Source organism: Protopterus annectens, chromosome 4.part0, assembly GCF_019279795.1.
Source record: "Protopterus annectens isolate FY-2018-M chromosome 4.part0, PAN1.0, whole genome shotgun sequence".
Taxonomy (NCBI): Eukaryota; Metazoa; Chordata; order Ceratodontiformes; family Protopteridae; genus Protopterus; species Protopterus annectens.
Genome location: NC_056733.1, coordinates 882050740 through 882071080, shown reverse-complemented (window position 1 = coordinate 882071080; position 20341 = coordinate 882050740). Strand labels below are relative to the sequence as shown.

The following is a 20341-nucleotide window of genomic DNA, read 5'->3' as shown; positions in this document are numbered from 1 at the left end:
GCCCTGGGGCTGAGATCTGCCTCTCGGACACCTGTATCTGCCTCTTTGTGGTCTGTCTGAGACTGGAAAGGATCAATTTTTAGATGGCCAGTTCCTGCTAAACCTGGGTGGCTGTACCTGTAAGAAATCCTTGACTGTCTGCATGGATTTTGCTTTATCCTCCATTTTTTTCAACACCTCTTCTGCTTTAGTACCAAACAAAGTATCATGCTGTAATGGTGCATCTAATAATTTTACTTTAACATGATCAGGCAGATTTTGTTCCTTTAACCAAGCATGCCTTCTAATAACATAACCTGTAACAGTGGCCTTGCAAGAGGCCTCCAGTGAATCATAACCACATTGCAAAGTATGCTTTCCCACTTGTTCAGTTGCATGCAATAAATCCTGCAATTCCTTGTTCTCTGAACATTCAGTATTTGTCAACATTTTGACAGTAGTAGTGACATTAAATATTGCTGATATTTAAGCATATGAAATTGACAATTTAAAGCCCTTACAGCCAGGGTGGTATAAGCGTATACTTTTTTCCCCATCTGTCTAGAGCCCTAGAATCCCTATCAGAGGGGACAGGGTTTTTTGCAGTGGAAGCCTTAACCCCCTTGGGACCCAGAGATATAGTTTCTGGGTCAGCAGCGGGGTTTTTATATAGGAATTTATGAGAATCCAGGACCCTGTAGTATCTGTCTGGCTTAGCAGGTACAGGGGGTAGAGAGTCAGGGGACAGTCCGGACTCGTATATCATCTACAATGTCTAGAACAGGTGGAATAGCAAGGGGTCTGTGCTGAGGAAGAAGCAGGAAGTCTCTGAGCCTTTTCTTAGACTCAGAATAGTCTTGGCTCTCCCAGTGGAAATGCTCCCTCATAGAATGCAGCGTTTCCCCAAAAGAATAGTCCTCAGGAGGAGAGGCTGAAGGAATGGATTCTTCAGCATCAGAATCCTCATAGGGAAGCATGGAGTAATCCTGTTCAGAAGAGGAATCAGAGGAAATAGATACCTGATCAGAAGAATCATACGCTGTCTCTTGCCTAGGCCTCTTATCAGGAGGGTGATGGGAGCCCCTGATCAAAGTAATTAGGTCTTCAACCATTTTGAGCATCTGTTTTTTAGGCATGGAAGTTTGAATAGGAGAATGCTGTACTTGTTTCTTTGTCTTTAGAGCTGCTTTAGTCTTTGAGGCTGAGAAAGGGTCAACATATAGTTGTGAAGGTCTGAAGACACCCTCAGAAGCCGATGCCTGCTCAGCGGCTCCGGACCCATCAGAGGGATTGATTTCTGAGTGTCCAATACCTTGAGTTTCCAGAGGCCCAGTCGGCTCCATGTGGGAGTCGGTAGCGGCCTGTGGCTCTGAGGTAGCGGGCGCCAGGGGCTGCGAAAGCGCCTCACTGAGAACCGGCGACTGGCCTAGAAGAGGTTTCGTCATCGGTTTTGGACCTCGGATGCCTATCCTTGTCCTTGCGTTTTTTGTAAACTCCGGTTGTCAGCTGTTCCGCCGTCATTATATAATTAAATCTTCGGCCAAAGTAATGAAATGCAAAATCGAACTGACGCTTGATAGTGCGTTGGTTGAATCTAACACAAAACCGACAGCTAGCAACGTTGTGATCAGGGCCGAGGCAAGGAATACAGTAAGAGTGAAAATCCTTATGAGGTATTTTCTTCCCACAAGAAATACAATTGTTAACTTTTTCCTGACATCGGTCTGGAGCACGAAAAAAGTTTCCCCAACGGGGTACTTAGCTTTAATGAAGACTTCGGTTCTGAAATTCAGATTTGAAAATCTCAGGAGTCGTCCGACCGGCACTTGCGAACTGCTTTTGCTTCAGGCACCAAGCAGCAAGAAAGACTGAAGAAAATGGCTTCGGCTGCATCTTTTATACCCCTGGCACACTGACGTCAGGGAAGAGGCGACAGCAACAGACGCCGGACCTAGACTTTGGAATTCTGTCCAACTGTGGGTAGCCTGCCAGCAGGATAACCCAAGAGTACTGACCGCAACAGTGAAACACGATGAACATCTGTATTATGTTTTTCATATTGATCACTGCAGCAGCCTTACCCATATGGGTAGATTACCACAGTTAATTACATTTGGGTGGCGCAGTGGTGCAGCAGTTAGCATGGTCACCTCACAGCAAGAGGTTCTCCAGTTTGATTCTTGGCTGGAGTACCTTCTGTGCATTGTCTGCATGTCCTCCCTGTGTTCGTGTGGGTTTCCTCCAGGTGCTGAGATTTCTTCTATTATTCCAAAAGAAACATGTCTGAATAGCTTGTCACCAGGTCCCCACTGAAAATGGGCTCTGTCCCACTCACACTTTCCCTGTAAACAAATGTTAAATAAAATAAAAAAGTTCAGGAGGTGGAAGGAGAAGAGTCCAGGATCCCCTTAAGAATTGTTTTAGTAAAGCTTGATCTACACGTAGAGAAGGAATCAGGCTTATAGTGCTTTCAAAACGAATGTACATAACAAGTAGCAGTTTCTAGAACACTTCTAGAATCTAACCCTTTCCAAAAAGCCATAGATGAAGACATGGACCTGCTAGAGTGGGGCTTTGACCCTACCTGTTATAGATGAGTCTGCATTAATTTTTTGAAGGTTCATTTCCACAAACCTTTCTTCATTGAACCAAAACAACTGAACATTCACTTCAGCGAATGTTCATATCTGCAAAAGATTAATATAGGGAAAGGAAGCAATTGGCCAGCAGCAGAAATTTGCCCCTTTTCCTCACTGTAGTGCTATGTCAGAGTTGGTATATACAGTTAGGGTGTGTGTGGGTTTGACATACTGCAGTGTGTGTTCCGGTTGTGGTGTTGGCCAAATGCTTCCTTTCCCTCTCTAAATGTGTTTTCAGTGTGAACGTTCGCTGATGTGAAGGTTCAGTAGTTTCGATTTGATGAAGAAAGGTCTGCGGTAAATGAATCTTCAACAAATTGATATAGACCTGGAATAGATTATATTAAGTATAAGAAAAGGACACCTTCTTTTTACCTTCCCAACAAATGAATTAATCCAAAGATCTGAAACATTTAGTTCTGTCAAGAAAGTACCCAAGTTGTCTGTGGACATCCAAGGTATGCAGTATCCTTTCCTCATCATTTTACATTCAAGAAAGAAAATGGGGAAGTGGATAGTTTGGCTTAAAGTAAATCTTGATAGCACTTTGAGAAATAATCCCCCTTTTATACCTAAAGAAACCTGGCCTCTGTGCAAAACAAGACAGCGCTGGCTCACCATAAGACCCAACAACTTAAGCACTCTTCATGCAGAGGTAAAAGCAATCAGTAAAACTGTTTTCCATGTTAAGAACCTCAAGTCAGCCAGGTCAGCTGGTTCAAACTGAGCAAGTATTAACTTCTCTAACACAAACTTAAGATCCCAAGGAAGGGCCACTGGTTTTCTAGGAGGCCTCATATGCAAAACCACTTTCAAAAACATTTTGACATGACACTGCATTAAAAGGAGAAGGATCCCATGGGCAGAAATGCTGAAATGGCCAATAAACCAACCTTGATAGAGAAGTAAGAAAGGCCAAAGGATCGTAATGTACAAAAATATTGTAAAACAAAAGGGTGCTGGTCATGTTGTTAGCACCAAATGAAAGAACTTTTCCATTTGATAGCATATAATTTTCTAGTAGTAGGCTTTCTTGTCTCCATTAATATCTCCTGCATATCCTCAAAGAACAGGTGCCTAAAAGGAATCTAGACCCCATCAACCAGACAGTCGATTAAAGACTATGGATGTCAGGGTGTATTAAACACCCCAGTCTTGTGTGAGTAAATTCAGTCTGTGAGGAAGCTTGTGGTAATTGCCCCTGGCCACTTCCAAAAGAAGGGAGAACCACATTTGTCTAGGTCAGAAAGGGTCGTCACCACAAAGATCTTCAGGGAATTTGTTCTGAATCTGCAGAAGTACCCTGACTATTAGAGGAAACAGTGGAAAGGCATACAGGAACATTCTTGTCCAAAAAAAGAAAAAGGCATCTGTCTACCAGGCCTTCTTGCATGAAGCCATAGAACAGGTTTTTGCCAACTGATGGTTCAGAGAGGAGGCAAAGACGTCTACTTGAGGAATTCCCCAGAGATGGATCAGATCTTAGAAGACCTCCTCTGATCTAGTTTCCATTCATGAGCGTCTTCTCTTGTCCTGCTCAGCTGATCTGCCCCACAGTTTTGCACTGTTGGAATGCAGGATGCATGTAGAGCAAGAGCATGCTGTAAAGCTATATCCCAAACTAACATGATTAGTCTGCAAAGGGCGTACAACCTGGTTATGTAGAGCAAGAGCATGCTGTAAAGCTATATCCCAAACTAACATGATTAGTCTGCAAAGGGCGTACAACCTGGTTCTTCCTTGCTTATTCATGTACCACACGACTGGGGTATTGTCGGCAAACACTTGAAGAGGTCCCAGATACCAAAGATGGTTCAAAGGGAAGACTGCATTAATCTGGGCAAGCATCACCTTGATGTTTGTGCGTGTTTGCATCTGTTCATTGTGTCCCACACCCCCTGCATTTTTATTCCTCCTGAGATGGCTCCCCAAGCAAAGTCCAAAGTGTCTGTGGTGACTGACTGATTTGGAGCTGGGAGGGAGAATGGCAGACTTGGATTTAAGGACATCTGTTGTCTGCACCAAAAGATCTCTCTTCTTACAAACCCCAGTACTGGGATTCAAAAAGATAAGGGGCATTGATGCAGGTATCAGAGAGATTATAGATATTGTGGTCTTTTTCTCATATGGAGTTTTGCCAGGGATATCAAAAGAATCATAGATGCCATGAGACGCACAATCCTGAGGTACTGCCTTGCAGTGACTGAAGTATGAGTGAAAAACCTTAGAAATATATCTAAATAAAAATTTACTTTTTCCTGTGGAAAAAAGTACAGTTATGTACCTACCATAAATGTAGATGTTCGAGTGTATTCATTGTTGCAGTCATTACACTTGGGTTATCCTGCTGGCAGGCTACCCGCAGTCGGCCAGAGTTCCAAAGCCTAGGTCCGGCGTCGGTTGCTGTCGCCTCTTCCCTGACGTCAGTGCGCCAGGGGTATAAAAGATGCAACCGACACCATTTTCTTCAGTTTTTCTTGCCCCAGATGTCAGGTGCTCCCAGATAGGAAGGCTGAAAAGAATAAATTATGCCAAAAAACGTGCATGTACTAATATAAACATTTCCTTCATCTACAAGCAAATACACCACATAGGTTGTACAGAGTTGAGAAATACAGAAAAGTCCCAGCAATGAAAAAGGGGGGATGGTGGGTGGGTAACCTGGACTGCAACAGTGAATACACTCGAACATCTACATTTATGGTAGGTACACAACTGTACTAAGTTAATCGTGTTTCACTGTTGCAGTCATTACACTTGGGTTGAATCCCAAAGCTGAGGTTGGGCGGCTGGGTCTAAATAGGATTAGGAGAGGCTACCAGGCCCTGCAGAACTGCAGTGGCAAAGTCTGCTCTGGATTTAGAGTAGAGAGGTAAGTGGTAGTGCTTGGTGAAAGTGTGCACTGAACTCCAGGTTGTAGCTTCTAAAATGTCTTTGGTTGGTACTCCTCTGAGAAAGGCTGCTGAAGCGGCTGCTGCTCTGGTAGAATGTGGCCTAAGGTCCTTAGGCACTGATTTGCCATGTTGTGCATAACAGAAGCAAATGCAGTGTCCTATCCATTTTGAAATTGTCTGCTTTGTGATAGGCTTTCCTTGTGATCCTGCAGCATAGGCTACAAACAGTTGCTCAGTTTTTCTGAAAGCTTTTGTTTTGTCCAAGTAGAATCGTAGCTGTCTGTGTATGTCCAAAGTGTGCAGAAGTCTCTCCCCTTTTTTCTGGGGGTTTGGGTAGAAAGTTGGTAAATGAATGGTTTGGTTAAGAGCCACATTGGAAACCACCTTTGGCATAAATGTTGGGTTTGTCCTAAGAGAAACCCTGTCCTGGTGAAAAATGATGAAAGGTTCCACGGCCATTAATGCCTGTAACTCTGAGACTCTTCTTGCTGAAGTTATTGCTAGGAGCAGAGCAGTTTTCCATGATAAGAATTTTATATCAGCTGTGCTGGCTGGTTCAAAAGGAGGCAGTGTGAGCTTTTCTAAAACAAAATTGAGATCCCAAATTGGTATTGGTGCTCTCCTTATGGGTGTTACGTTTTTTACCCCTCTGAGATACTGTCTTAGTAGAGGATGTGAAAAAAATAGGAGGTTCCGTATTGTAATGAACTGAAATGGCAGAGGCATGGATCTTAATTGATGAGAAGGATAGGCCTTTGTCCAGCATCTCAGTTAGGTATTGTAAAATTTGAGGTATATTTGGAACAAGTGGTTCAAGCCTTTGTACCTGGTTCCAAGCACAGAATCTCTTCCATTTTTCTGCATAAGGTTTCCTAGTGCTGGGCCTCCTGGCTTCTAAAACGACATCCATAACAGCTTTAGAGAGAGGCGCAGTCTGAGTGGCTACATTATCTGCCATGCTGCCAGATTTAAGGTTCTGAGTTGACTGTGCAGACTCTGATTGTTTTTGAGGAGTCAGAAGATGAGGAATTTGAGGTAAAGGCCAGGCTGGGCCTTGAGACAAGCTCTTTAGGACTGGGTACCAGTGCTGGCGTGGCCAGTCTGGGGCAATCAGGATCATTTTTGGCCTCTCGTCTGACTTTTAGGAGCACCTTGGTAAGAAGAGGCAGTGGAGGGAAGGCATAAACTGTCAGAGTTTTCCAGCTGAATGATAGAGCATCCACTTTCCATGCTTGAGAGTGATAAGTTCTTGTGCAGAATTTCTGTAATTGGCAATTGTGAGGGGAGGTAAAAAGATCTATGTCTGGGCATCCCCATTTCCTTGTTATCATGCTGAACACCTGTGGATTTAGTTTCCATTCGTGAGGATCCATGAGATTTCTGCTTAGTTCGTCTGCCAGTGTATTTTTTGTTCCTGGCAGGAATTGTGCCTGCAGATGTACTTGATAGGTCAGTGCTGTGTTCCACAAAGTCATGGCTTGCCTGCAGAGGGGGTAGTGATGTGTGCCCCCTTGCTTGTTTATGTACCACATAACTGTGGTACTGTCCGTCTTTATTAATAGTTGTCCTGGATGTAGTAGGCCCTTGAAAGCTGTCAGGGCATTCTGTACAGCTAGCATCTCTTTTTGGTTGATGTGAAGATGCATTTGTTCCTTGGGCCACGTGCCCTGAATACATTTTCCTGCCATATGTGCCCCCCAAGCATAATCTGATGCATCTGTTGTTATGGTCTGCCTGGCTGTGGGTAAGGTGAAAGGCTGTCCCTTGTTGTGGTGACAGGCCTGGGACCACCATCTAAACTCCTGTTGTAGGCAGGGAATTAAAGTTATGATTGTTTCCAGGCTGTGGCAATGTTGAGTCCAAACACTTTTTATAGTTTCCTCATATGCAGTCTTGCATATGGAATTAGTAGAATGCAGGATGCCATGAAGCCCAGGGCCTGCAGAATTTTTCGTGAAGGGAGCTAGGTCTTTGTTGCCATCATATGAAAGTAATGAGTCAGTTGCCTTTGTTTGTCTGGCGTGAGATAAACCATCTGGGCAGTTGTATTTAAACTTGCACCCAGGAATATTATCTCGAGAGGGCACTAGTTTTTATTTCTTTTTGTTTACTGTGTACCCCAGGCAAATTAGCAATCTTTTTACAAACGCCAGATGCTTTAGAAGAATGTCCTTGCTGGCAGTCGTCCAAGTAGGGATATATTTGAATTCCTTTTTGTCTGCAAAATGCAATTACTGGTGCTAGGCATTTTGTAAAGACCCTGGGCGCAGTAGATAAGCCAAAGGGCAGTGCAGAGAATTGGTAATGCATTGAGCCAGCTATGAATCTGAGGTATCTTCTGCAAGATTGTCTGATTGGGACGTGCAGGTTTGCCTCCCTGAGGTCCAAAGTAACTAGCCAAGCCTTCTTGCCCAGCATGGGTAGAAGTTGCTGTATTGTTAACATTTTGAATTTTGGAACATCCAGGAAAGTATTTAGGATTGACAAGTCCAGTATTGGTCTCCAGGCTTTGTCCTTTCTGGGTACTAGGAAAAGTCTTGAGTAAAATCCTTGTCCCTGTTCTTGCTGTGGTACTCTTTGAATAGCTCCCATGTCCACGAGAGCAGCAATTTGTTTTTGTGCCTCTGCCCATTGGTTCTGTGGCAGGTCCGGCATACCTTATGAATTTGGAAGGGTGTGAAAGTGGAACCTGTAACCCTGAGAAACAATATTCAGTACCCATTTGTCCTGGGTGATTATTTGCCAATTTTTTGAGAAAAGTGCTAGCTTTCCCCCTACGGGTGCTGCCAAAAGGTAAGTGCTTGGCATTTGTAGAGGGAAGTCATTGAGGCTGTTTCCTATAAGGTTGTGATTTGTCTTCTCCTCCTTTGGGGGCTGAAGCACCCCATTGTTTAGGTCTGTAGGAGCCTTGGGGCTGAGATCTGCCTCTTGGGCATCTGTATCTGCCTCTTTGTGGCCTGTCTGACACTGGAAAGGACCAATTTTTTGAAGGCCAGTTTCTGCTAAACCTAGGTGGTTGAACCTGTAAGAAATCCTTTACTGTCTGCATTGATTTTGCTTTATCCTCCATTTTCTTTAACACTTCCTCTGCCTGAACACCAAAGTATCATGCTGTAGTGGAGCATCCAATAATTTTACTTTAACATGTTCAGATAAACTTTGTTCTTTCAACCAAGCATGCCTTCGAATAACAGAGCCTGTAACTGCGGCTCTACAAGAAGCCTCTAATGAATCAAAACCACATTGTAAAGTATGCTTTCCCACTTGTCCAGCTGCATGCAATAAATCCTGCATTTCCTTACTGTCAGGACTGTCTTGTGTTTGTAACCATTTTTTGTTTTAACAAAGACATGAGGTACTGTTGACATTTAAGCATGTGAAACTGGCAATTTAAAGCCCTTACAGCTAAAGTAGCAGAAGTGTAAACTTTTATCCCCCATCTATCCAGAGCTCTGGAATCCCTATCCGAGGGGACAGGATTTTTAGCAGTGGAAGCCTTAACCCCTTTAGGACCCTGAGAAATTGTTTCTGTGTCTGCAGCAGGGTTTTTGTAAAGAAATTTATGAGAGTCAGGGACCCTGTAGTACCTGTCTGACTTAACGGGTGCAGGGGGTAAAGAATCAGGAGACAGACTGGATTCAGAGAAAACATCATCAACAATATCAAGCACAGGGGGAATAGCCAGGGGCCTGTGCTGAGGCAATAAAAGAAAGTCTCTGAGCCTTTTCTTGGATTCTGAGTAATCCTGGCTCTCCCAATGGAAATGCTCCCTCCTCATGGTGTGCAGGGTTTCCCCCAAAAAAATAATCCTCAGGCGGAGAGGCTGAAGGTATAGACTCTTCTGCATCAGAGTCCTCATAGGGAGGGAGAGAGCATCACTGATCAGAAGAGGAATCAGAGGAAATAGCAACCTGGTCAGAGGAATCATAGTCAGTGTGTCTTGCCTAGGCTTTTTGTCAGGAGGGGGATGGGAACCCCTGATTAAAGTAATTAGGTCTTCGGCCATTTTAAGCATCTGTTTCTTTGGCATGGATGACTGTCCAGGAGAATGCTGTACTTGTTTCCTTGTCTTTAATGGTGTTTTTGACGTTGCCTTGGCTGCTGTAGTGGGCTTAATAGTAAGCTGTGAAGGTCTGAAAACACCCTCAGAAGCCGATGCCTGCTTAGTGGCTCCGGACCCATCTGAGGGAATAATTTCCGCAGGCCCAATACCTTGAGTTTCCACAGGCCTCGGTGCCTCCACGTGGCTGTCGGATACGACCTGTAGCTCTGAAGTAGCGGGTGTCAGGGGCTGCGAAAGCACCTCACTGAGAACCGGCAACCGGCCTAGAAGAGGCTTCGTCGTCAGTTTTGGACCTCGGATGCCTGGCCTTTTCTTTGTCTTTGCGTTTTTTAAAAATTCGGGTCGTCGGTTGTTCTGACGGCATTATGTAGTTAAACCTTCGCCGAAATAATGTAAAGCAAAATCAAACAGACATCTAATAGTGCGTTTGTTGAATCTAGCACAAAACCAACAACTAGTAACGTTGTGGTCAGGGCCTAGGCAAGGAATGCAGTAAGAGTGAAAGTCCTTATGAGGTATTTGCTTCCCACAAGAAATACAATTATTAACTTTTTCTGACATTGGTCAGAGGAAAGAAAAAAGTTTCCCCAACGGGGTACTTAGCTTTATTGAAGACTTCGGATCTGAAATTCGACTTCGAAAATCTCAGGAGTCGGCCGACCGGCACTTGCAAACTGCTTTTGCTTCGGGCACCGCATGGCAAGAAAGACTGAAGAAAATGGCGTTGGTTGCCTCTTTTATACCCCTGGCGCATTGACGTCAGGAAAGAGGCGACAGCAACCGACGCCGGACCTAGACTTTGGAACTCTGGCCGACTGCGGATAGCCTGCCAGCAGGATAACCCAAGTGTAATGACTGCAACAGTGAAAAACGATGATCAGCTCTTTGAACAGAGGTGTCTAGTTGACATCCCACGAACACAATCCTGTGTGAAGGAGTCAAGTAAGACTTTTGAATGTTCTCTTGGAATCCCAGGTTGTGCAAGAGATCTCTCACCAAAGATGGAGATTCCTGACACCTTAAAAGGTTTTGCAAAGACAAGCAAGTCATTTAGATATGGAAAAATGTGGATACCCTGTAGACTGCAATGAGCTATAAAACTGGAGCTAGACACTTTGTGAACACTCTTGGTGCAGTGAATAGTCCAAAGGTTAGGGCACACAAAACCTTAAACTTCTGAAGTCTGGATGAACACGGATGTAACATCAAGTATTTTCAAGTCTGCTGTTACCAGGAAACTTGAAAGAAGAGTAGATAACAGGTTGTGAAGTGACATTTTGAATTTGGGCATCATTGCAAACAGGTTTAGGAAAGAAAGATCCAAAACTAATCTACAAGTATTTTCTTTCTTTAGCACTAGAAACATCCTTAAATAAAACCCCTTTCCCACCTAAGAAAAAGGAACTGGTTCCATCACTCCGTGGGACTGCATGTGATGAAGAACAGGTGGAAACAAGAGTCTGAGCTGTGGGACGAGAATGACCTCCTGGAAAGGAAGAATTTCCACCAACTGCCATCTGTAAGCTTGAAGAATGATTTTTCAGAACCCATTTGTCTGAAATAATCTGCTACCATACAGAAAAACAGAGAGTTAGACTTTATGGAAAACAAAAGAGGTCATCATGGGAGGGTCATTCAGACTTGAACTGTCCTTCACTTTGAGAGCTTTGAGAGTTCTTTTTAACCCCCCCCCCCCCCTTGCCATTTCTTCTTAAACATCTGTTAACCTAAATTCTGTTGAGACTTTTTCTTTTGGCCAAGACTGGATAATTTTTATTTAATTTATTTAAAAAGAAGTTATGTACTTACCATAACATTCCATGTTTGTAGTCCATCTCACCTACATTCTTGCTGGATGGGTTCAGAGCCGATATTCGGCTCTGACTCGGCAGATACTAAAGCTCGAGAGCTATTACTGGCTCGAGGCTATCCCCTATCCCATGATGCCTCACGGCAATTCCCCAGATCTAGTCTGCAAGAAAGCAGCAAGTACCCATCAGGTAAGACAAATATCAGAGCTGCATATATAAAGACAAAGGATTTCGAAAATATAATCCATGCCAGGTAGACAACAAAAGAGAACCAGGTCAGACAGCACCAGTATAGTCCACCAGATCACCCAGAAAACAGAAAGGGGGTTGGAGGGAGGGACGCAAGAATGCAGGCGAGATGGACTACAAACATGGAACGTTATGGTAAGTACATAACTTCTTTATGTTATGTAGTCCTATCTCACCATAATTCTTGCTGGCTGGGACAGCGTCCCTAGCACCTATATCCCAGGTGACTCAAGCGAAGAGACACTTCAGCACAGTGCATCCAAAGGAAGACCTGTCCTGAGAGGCCAAATCCAGTTTGAAATGAGTGACAAAAGTATGTGGTCTTGCCCAAGTAGCTGCTGCACAACTAGTATCAACTGGGAGCACAGATATAAAGGCACATGAAGTAGATACAGCTCTAGTAGAATGACCTTTAACTTTGATGGGTAATTGCTTGCCAGCTGATTGATAAGCAAATGAAATGCAATCCAAAATCCATTTTGAAAGAGTAACCTTAGAAACAGGCAAGCCCTTCTTGTCAGAAAAGGAAACAAATAGTTGATCTGATGTTCTGAATTCTTTAGTCCTGTGTAAATAAAATCTGAGAATTCTGTGAACGTCTAACTGGTGTAGTCTATACTCAAATGTATTAGAGTGGTTTGGAAAAAAAACACAGATAGTTCAATAGTACTAATTCAGATTGTGCTCTGAGCATACCTTGGGAAGAAAGGAAGGGTTTGTCCTGAGAGAGAGAGAATATCCTTGTGAAAAATAATGTAAGGAGGTCGAATAGTTAGAGCTTGCAGTTCTGAGACTCCCCTAGCAGATGTTATGGCTACTAAGAATAGCGTTTTCCATGACAACAATTTTAGGTCTGATGAAGAGGATGGCTCAAAGGGTGCAGACATCAAAGATGAGAGGACTAAGTTTAAGTCCCAGGGTTCTAATGGCTGTTTGATTGGAAGCTTGAGAAGAATAACTCCTTTTAAGAAGGTTTTACACAACGAGTGCTGCATGATTGGATTTCCCATGAAGCCAAAATGGAAATGGCAGCTAAATGAACTCTAACTGTAGCTGCCACCGCTCCTTCAGGAAAAATTGATGCTAGGAAGAATAAGATAGATTCTATAGGAGCCATACATGGATCTAAGCCCCAGTTCTTAGCGCAAAATGAAAACCTTTTCCATATGCTGGAGTATAGTTTCTGAGTGGAAAGTTTATGAGATGAAATTAGAATGTGTTTGACCAAAGGGGATAGGGGAATACACCTGGCTATTCGTGGAACTGGAGCAGCCATGCTGTCAATCTGAGGGTGTGGATGGTGGAGTGGAACTGTCCCGATTGATGAATCAGGAGATCTGAAGATGGGTCCAGAATCCATGGTTCCTCCAAAAGGTAGGGCCACAGGAAGGGGAACCAAACTTGTTGAGGCCAATAAGGAGCAATGAGGATCAAGGAACTCCTCAACTGTCTTGCTTTCTGTATTACCTTTGGGATGAGTGGAAAAGGAGGAAAGGCATAAAGAAGTCCCGGGGCCAATCATGGACTAGAACATCCCTGGATGACATCCCTGGATGGGGAATGAGGGCAAAGTAGCTGCTTCATTTGGTGTTCAGGTGAGTGGTGAATAGGTCATAGCAAGGCTGGCCCCATCTGTAAAAGATCTCTTTCGCAACTTTTGGATTCAGAGACCACTCGTGAGGCATCAGAATTGCTCGGCTGAGTTTGCCTGCTATTATATGGATTTCCCCAGGATATGCGTTGCTATCAGGAAGCGTTGGGTATCCATCACCCATTTCCAAACTCTTAAGGCCTCTCGGCAAAGCGGGTAAGAATTGGTTCCCCCTTGATTTTTTATGTACCACACGACAGACATGTTGTCTGACTGAATCACAATTGTCCCGCTGGGAAGGGAGCTGGGAAGTGCTGGCAACGCAGACAGCATCACTCTCATCTCCAGAACATTGATGTGCAAGTGGTTCTCATGGTTCTGCCAAGTACCCTGGACTGTCATTCCCGGATAATGCCCCCCCACCCTATCTGGGAAGTGTCCGTGGTCAAAACTGCTTTCTCTTGGGGGGGGACAAGTGGATGACTTAGGAGTCGTTGTTCTGTGTGCAACCACCATGTCAGATCCTTTTTGCAGGTGCTTGTTAAAAAAAACCTGGTGAGACAATGGAAGGTCTTGCATCGACCATTGGGCAAATAACAGCCACTAAAGTATCCTCATGTGTAGACGAGCAAGAGGAACTAATAGGATGGTGGAAGCCATAGCCCCTAGGACTTGAAGGACTACTCTGGCCTGAACTTTGTTTATTTAGCAAGTTCTGACTTGACTGCATAGAGACTCTACTCTTTCTGGTGTTAGTCTTGCTGACATGGTGGTTGTGTCTATTTCTGAGCCTAAGTATACAATGTGCTGCGAGGAGATAAGACTGACTTTTTTAGGATGACAGTGATGCCTAGACTGGCGCACAAGGATAGGGTCTTGTCTCTGGTTCTGATGAATTGATGCTTGGTGGTAGCAGTGAGAAGCCAGTCATCTAGGTACGGAAACATCTGGAATCTTCGACATCTCAGGTGAGCCATTACCACTGCCATGCATTTGGTGAACACTCTGGGGGCTGTAGTGAGACCAAAGGGCAGTGTTCTGAACTGAAAATGACTGGCTCCCAGCCGGAAGCGTAAGTGTCTCCTGGAGCGCCTACACGTCCCGGAGATCGACTGAGCACATCTAATCGCCTTTCCCGATAAAGGGAAATATCGACTGCAGAGTGACCATTCGGAACTTCGATTTCTTTGCATACTTGTTGAGCTTGCTGAGATCTAGGATTGATCTCCAAAGTCCCCTGTCTTTTTTGGAACTAAAAAAAATCGAGAGCAAGTTCCGGATCCTACTTGCTCTGCGGGGACTTCTTGGATGACTCTTTTTGCAGCAACAAGATGACCTCTGATGTTGCACGGTCTAGTTGGATGGGTGGTACGTCTGGTAGAGACCGGTTTGTTGGGGGTTCGGAAACAAAGGGGATCAGGTAACCTCTGGATATTATGGTGTGTACCGAACGATCTTGTGAGATGGCTAGCCAGGCACTTGGGTACAGCGATAGAATACCCCCGACTGCCTCCAGAGACGGACAGTCAGACAACCCCTCGGGGGCAATGAAAGGGATGATCAGAGAAAGTTTCTCTGTCTCCCTGATACTGCGGACCTCCTCTGACGCGAGGATGGCATCTTCCATTATATCATCTCCTTCTCCCTCTAGGGGAGTGTTGACCTTGTGCCTGAGGGAAACCTTTTTGGGATTTACGGAACCACATTTCCCTCCTGCATTACCCTTGTGATAGGGTCTAGACTGGAGGGAGAAACAGACTCAGATGGCAGATAAGGTTTTCCCTTCCTGCTCGCACCTAGTCAAAGTCTCTTTTACTTGGGGTCCAAAAAGAGATGAGCCATCAAAGGGGACATTAGTGAAGGAATACTTGAAGGACTCCGTAAAATTACAAAGCCACATCCACGAATGTCTCTAGAGGGATATTCCTGCTGCGGCTGCCCTACTCACTCCATCTGCTGCGTACGATATCAGCCTCATGGAGGAGTTAGCTATGGACGTAAGGGTGGAGAGCTGCGCAGAAACCTTATCCATGGAACTCAGAGCTACTGAACCCTGGAGGGTGTCTCCTAACTCTTTCAGGAGATCCCTCTGAAGACAAGTAAAATGAGTAAGGTAATTCAGCGATCTTAGTGTAAATGCCGCTGAAGAAAAGGTACACTTCCCGTACCTATCCATCGTCCTGGACTCCTTGTTAAGAGGATGGATATTAGAAGGTGTCTCTGATAACTCCTTCTTGGTGGCTGCAGCTACCACCATAACATCAACGGGAACTCCCTTACTAAGAAAAGTCTTGTCCTCAGGTGCTGTCATGAACTTATTTGGCCTCCTCGGGATGGGCTCCACTGAATCTGGAGAGGTCCAGGCTTTCTGCGATATGACCCCCCAACAGTTGGTCATAAGGCGGTGTCACCCAGGAGGTGGAAGGTTGGGAACCAAAGACCTCAAAATACACGGATTCATCCTCAGTAGGGTTAGAGGTCTTCCAATCAGCCCTCTGTCTAAGGATTTCTAGGATGTCAGAAAAGGAGACATCCTCAGAGGGGGATCTAGAGGACCCTTCTGATTCCTATAAATCACTGTCTGACGTGACAGACTCACAGGTTCCAATGGTATTGCTTTAACAAAGGATAAAGTCTTCTCTATAGCTTCGAAAGTCTTACCCCCTCGCTCCGAAGAAGACCTCTGCTCCGGGGGGATGGATGGTCGACTCCTAGCAAGGGGGAACGACTCCGAAGCAGAAGTGGGAGCCGAGCTGAGTTGAGCCGAGGCTCCGAGAGGGAGGGCCAGTTCTGACAAGAACCCAGGGTGACTGTCCCCCTCAGAGTTGACTCGAGAGCATCGGCTCCCAGATCCCTCAGCCCCAGACTGAGCCATCGAGTATAGAGTAATTTGGCTCTGAGGAAGCAGGTTGAATCCCCAGAGCCAACTAGTCCAAGACAGAAGAACCTGAAGTAATAGGCTCCGAGGGCAAAGCAGTCAGAGGAGGAACAGTGGTCGGTGAGGGGGTCAGCTTCCGAGGGGCCAATTTTCTTCCCAGAGCTGGATCCGAAAGCAAACTCTTCACCACCCGCACAATGTCCTCATCTGATAGAGTCCTGGAGCATCTGGTGGAGACAGAAGAAGATCTCCTTCTCTCCAAAATAAGAGATCTCAAGGTGGGAGACACAACCTCAATTTCCGGTAAAATTTTCGGTACCGAAGGTTGCCTCGGCACCAAGGAGACTGACTGCACCAAAATGGCCGAATATGAATTGGAGCCAGAACTTCTTGGCTCCGATGCTTTGGTCTTTTTAATCAGCTCCGAAGCTGGGGCTGAAGATTTTCTCTTAGAAGAGTTTGGAGCTGCCTGACCAAGTTCCAGCTGTTCCTGGAAGGAACTGGTCATGAGACCCCTAATCAATAAGTTTCTCTTTCTTTCATTTAAAACTCTGGTGCTAAATGCATGGCAAAAAGTGCAGGGCTCCTGCAAATGGGCTTCACTAAGGCAGTACACGCAACTGGTGTGACTGTCTGTGAGAGACATTTTCTGTGCACATCTATCACACTTATTAAACCTCGAAGGGCGATGATCCTTATTCTCCCTACCCTTATCTTTAGACATTCCAACTACCAAGAATAGAGTAGCTAGATAAACAACAAGCAATACAACACTAAATACTAACTACAGACAACGAAGAAGTGTTGAAGAAAGAAGAACTTTTTTTATATATATATATATAAACACACACACAGGGAGGAAAGGCCCTATAACTTAAATGGGCACTACGGCCCTCTAACTTAAATGAGCCGTACAGTCCTATGGGGAGGAACAGGGGTTGGAAACTCTCAAAAAACAGTTACACAAGAGACAAAAACTATATATATATTAAATAATAGACAGAAAGGTTAGGAAAAAGGACTAAATTTAGCAAATAAAGTTTTACTTAGCCAATGAGCCAGTAAGACACAACCTCGAAGCTTTCACGGCAAACGAAATCTGGAGAATTGCCGTGAGGCACCATGGGATAGGGGCTAGCCTCAAGCCAGTAAAAGCTCTCGAGCTTTAGTATCGGCCGAGTCGGAGCCGAATATCGGCTCCGAACCAATCCAGCAAAAATTACGGTGAGATAGGACTACATAACATCATTTGTTTACTGGGAGTCTGACACGGACTGAGCCCATTTTCAGTGGAGGCCCGGTAAGAAACACTCCAGATGCATGTCTTTGGAATGTGGGAGGAAACCAGAGCACCCGGAGGAAACGCATGTGACATGCAGACTCCACACAGAAGGTATCCCTGCCAAGAATCGAATTAGAGAACCTCTTGCTGAGAGACAACAACACTAACCGCTGCACCACTGTTTAGCCAATGATGAGAAAGAAAATCCCTTGAACAATTCAGAAAAAGAGGGCTGAATAATCTTCGAGATTCCTTGGATCAGCTTGCCTCTTTCATCACACTTTTTGATCTCCTCTGCAGTACAGGAGCCAAACTCTAAATCTCTACTCAAGGGAGAATTTGAAATCTCATTTTTTACATCATCTTGGAGATTCTGAGAAAGCAGCGAAGCCATCTTCCTTTAAACAGTACCAGTGGCACAGCCCTGGAATAAGTATCACCAGAGTCGTACTCACTCTGTAAAGTATGAGTAGTGACACATGCAACAAAATAAACTTAAGTTATTTAAAGCAGAAGTTTCTTCACAAGAATAAACTGTAGACAAAACATCCCTCATACTTTCAGTTTGTAAGAACAGAGTAACGTATGAGTCTGATGATTCACAAATTCTGCAAAACAAAGTTGCAGAAGTATACACTTTTTCCCATACTTATAATTAATTTTCTCATCCTTATTAGAAAGAGTAGGATTGGAATTAACCAAGATCTCAGCACCAGTGGAGTCAACTAAGGCTATAGCTGCTCGGTCAGGTTTGGGAATAGTGTATACAATTTTAAACTATTGAAAAACTTTACTTACCTATTTGACATTTGTTTACTTGGAAAGCCCAATTGGGCCAGAAAGTGCCCATTTTCATCTGAGGCCTGGGAGAAAAGCTCTACAATCACAAGATTTCAAAAATCAAGTACAGATATTTTCAATCACAACGTATCATGTTACATTACAAAACAGCAAGTACAAATATTTTAAATCACAAAGTATACGGTTATACTACAAAACATAATTGTGAAAAAAAATGCTGTAATTAGAAAAACACAGCATATGTTTCACAGTAGAGTGCAACGAAAAACAATATCATGAGTTGAAGAGAGTATGTGAGCAAAAATTCAACAGTCATATTATTTGTTACATAGATTACTATGTGATAAAATAGATCAGAGACCATTCTAATAAATGTAAGGAGATAGAAATTACATGATTAGAGACAGTGAGGTGAAATTGAGTCATGTCGTAGTATGAGAGACGTGTTCAAATTATGGTTATAAAAGAGAAAGAAAGATGGAGAGAAGCAGATTATAAGAAGAGTGCAAGGTAAGGTGTCGTCAGATAGCTTACAGTGGACATAAAAAGTGTACACACCCCTGTTAAAATGCCTGGTTTTTGTGATATAAAAAATGAGACCACAATAAATCATTTCAAAACTTTTCCCACCTTTAATGTGACCTATAACCTGTGCAATTCAATTGAAAAACAAACAAATCTGTTAGGAAAAATATAAAAAATGTACAATAAGCTGGTTGAATAAGTGCACACATCCTTAAACTAATACTTTCTTGAAGCACCTTTTGATGTAATTACAGCATTCAGGCTTCTTTGGTAGGAGTCCATCAGCATGGCACATCTTGACTTGGCAATATTTGCCCACTCTTCCTTGCAAAAGCACTCCAAATCTGTCAGATTTGCAAGGGTATCTCTTGAGCACACCCCTCTTCAGGTCACTGGCTGGGCTATTCCAAAAGTTTAATTTTCTTCTGATTAAGCCTTTCTTTTGTTGATTTGGATGTATGCTTGGGGTCACTTGTCTTGTTGAAAGGTGAAATTCATCTTCAGCTTTCTAGCAGACGTCTGAAGGTTTTGGGCCAAAAGTGACTGGTATTTTGAACTGTTCATAATTCCCTCCATTGTAGCCAGGCCTGGATATTTTTCTATGCAAGAAAAGGCTTTGGACTTGCAACCCTACCACACATTCCAGACATATGGAGACTATGGGAGATTGTTGTCACATGTAGTACACAACCAGTACTTGCCAGAAATTCCTGCAGCTCCTTCTATGTTGCTGTAGGTCTCTTGGCAGCCTCCCTAACCAGTTTTCATCTTGTCTTTTCATCAATTTTGGAGACATGTCCAGTCCTTTGCAACATCACTGTTGTCCCATATTTTCTCCACTTTTTGATGATGGTCTTTCACTGTGTTCCATGGTAAATCCAGTGCTGTGGAAATTTTTCTGTCCGCTTCGCCTGACTGACACATTTCAACAATGAGATCCCGTTGATGCTTTGTAAGCTCTCTGCGAACCATGGCTTTTGCTGTAAGCAGGCAACTAAGTAAATGTCAGGAAAATCCTACTGGGACAGCTGAATCCTTCTAAGTGGCACACCTCATCACAAAGGGCTTTTCATCCAGAAAAAAGGAGGTCATTGTCCCACTTTGCTCATCCCTCATTAGACTCATTATAGAATACAATCCCCCTTTTGGTATGTATCTCTCAAGACATCTACAACAACTGGAAAGGCTGCAGAAATACCTCACTAAAAGAATCACAGGCCTAAAGCAGATGCTCCCTGCTGACAGTCTAAAAAAACTCCAGCTATACTCTGTCGCATAGCGTCTACTCAGAGGCGATCTCTGCTTAACATACAAGGTCATGTCAAACCCAGAGCTGTTGGACATGCTACACAAAGAAATCCCAATCCCTCAGAGCCACACACTCCAGGGATCTAAATCTCGTCATCACAAATGAACAAAACATGCTGGAGGGATAGGTTCCTGACCCAGAGACTCCCCAGACTCTGGAACAGACTGCCCATACATGTCAAGCAGAGTGCCTCTTTGGTCCTCTTCAAAAGGAACCTTGACGATTGGATGGGAGACAGGAAAATCACTCCAAGGATCACGTCACTTTCCCTGCTAGACAGGGGTCCAGGGAAGTAAATATTGTGGGAAGAGATAGCCAAG

General features: G+C 44.0%; 1 protein-coding gene across 4 annotated transcripts in view; it reads right to left on the bottom strand.

Moving 5' to 3' along the window:
• CABIN1 (calcineurin binding protein 1) overlaps nucleotides 1-20341 on the bottom strand; it is a 4301447-nt gene that overhangs the window by 3878488 nt on the left and 402618 nt on the right. The window lies entirely within an intron of this gene.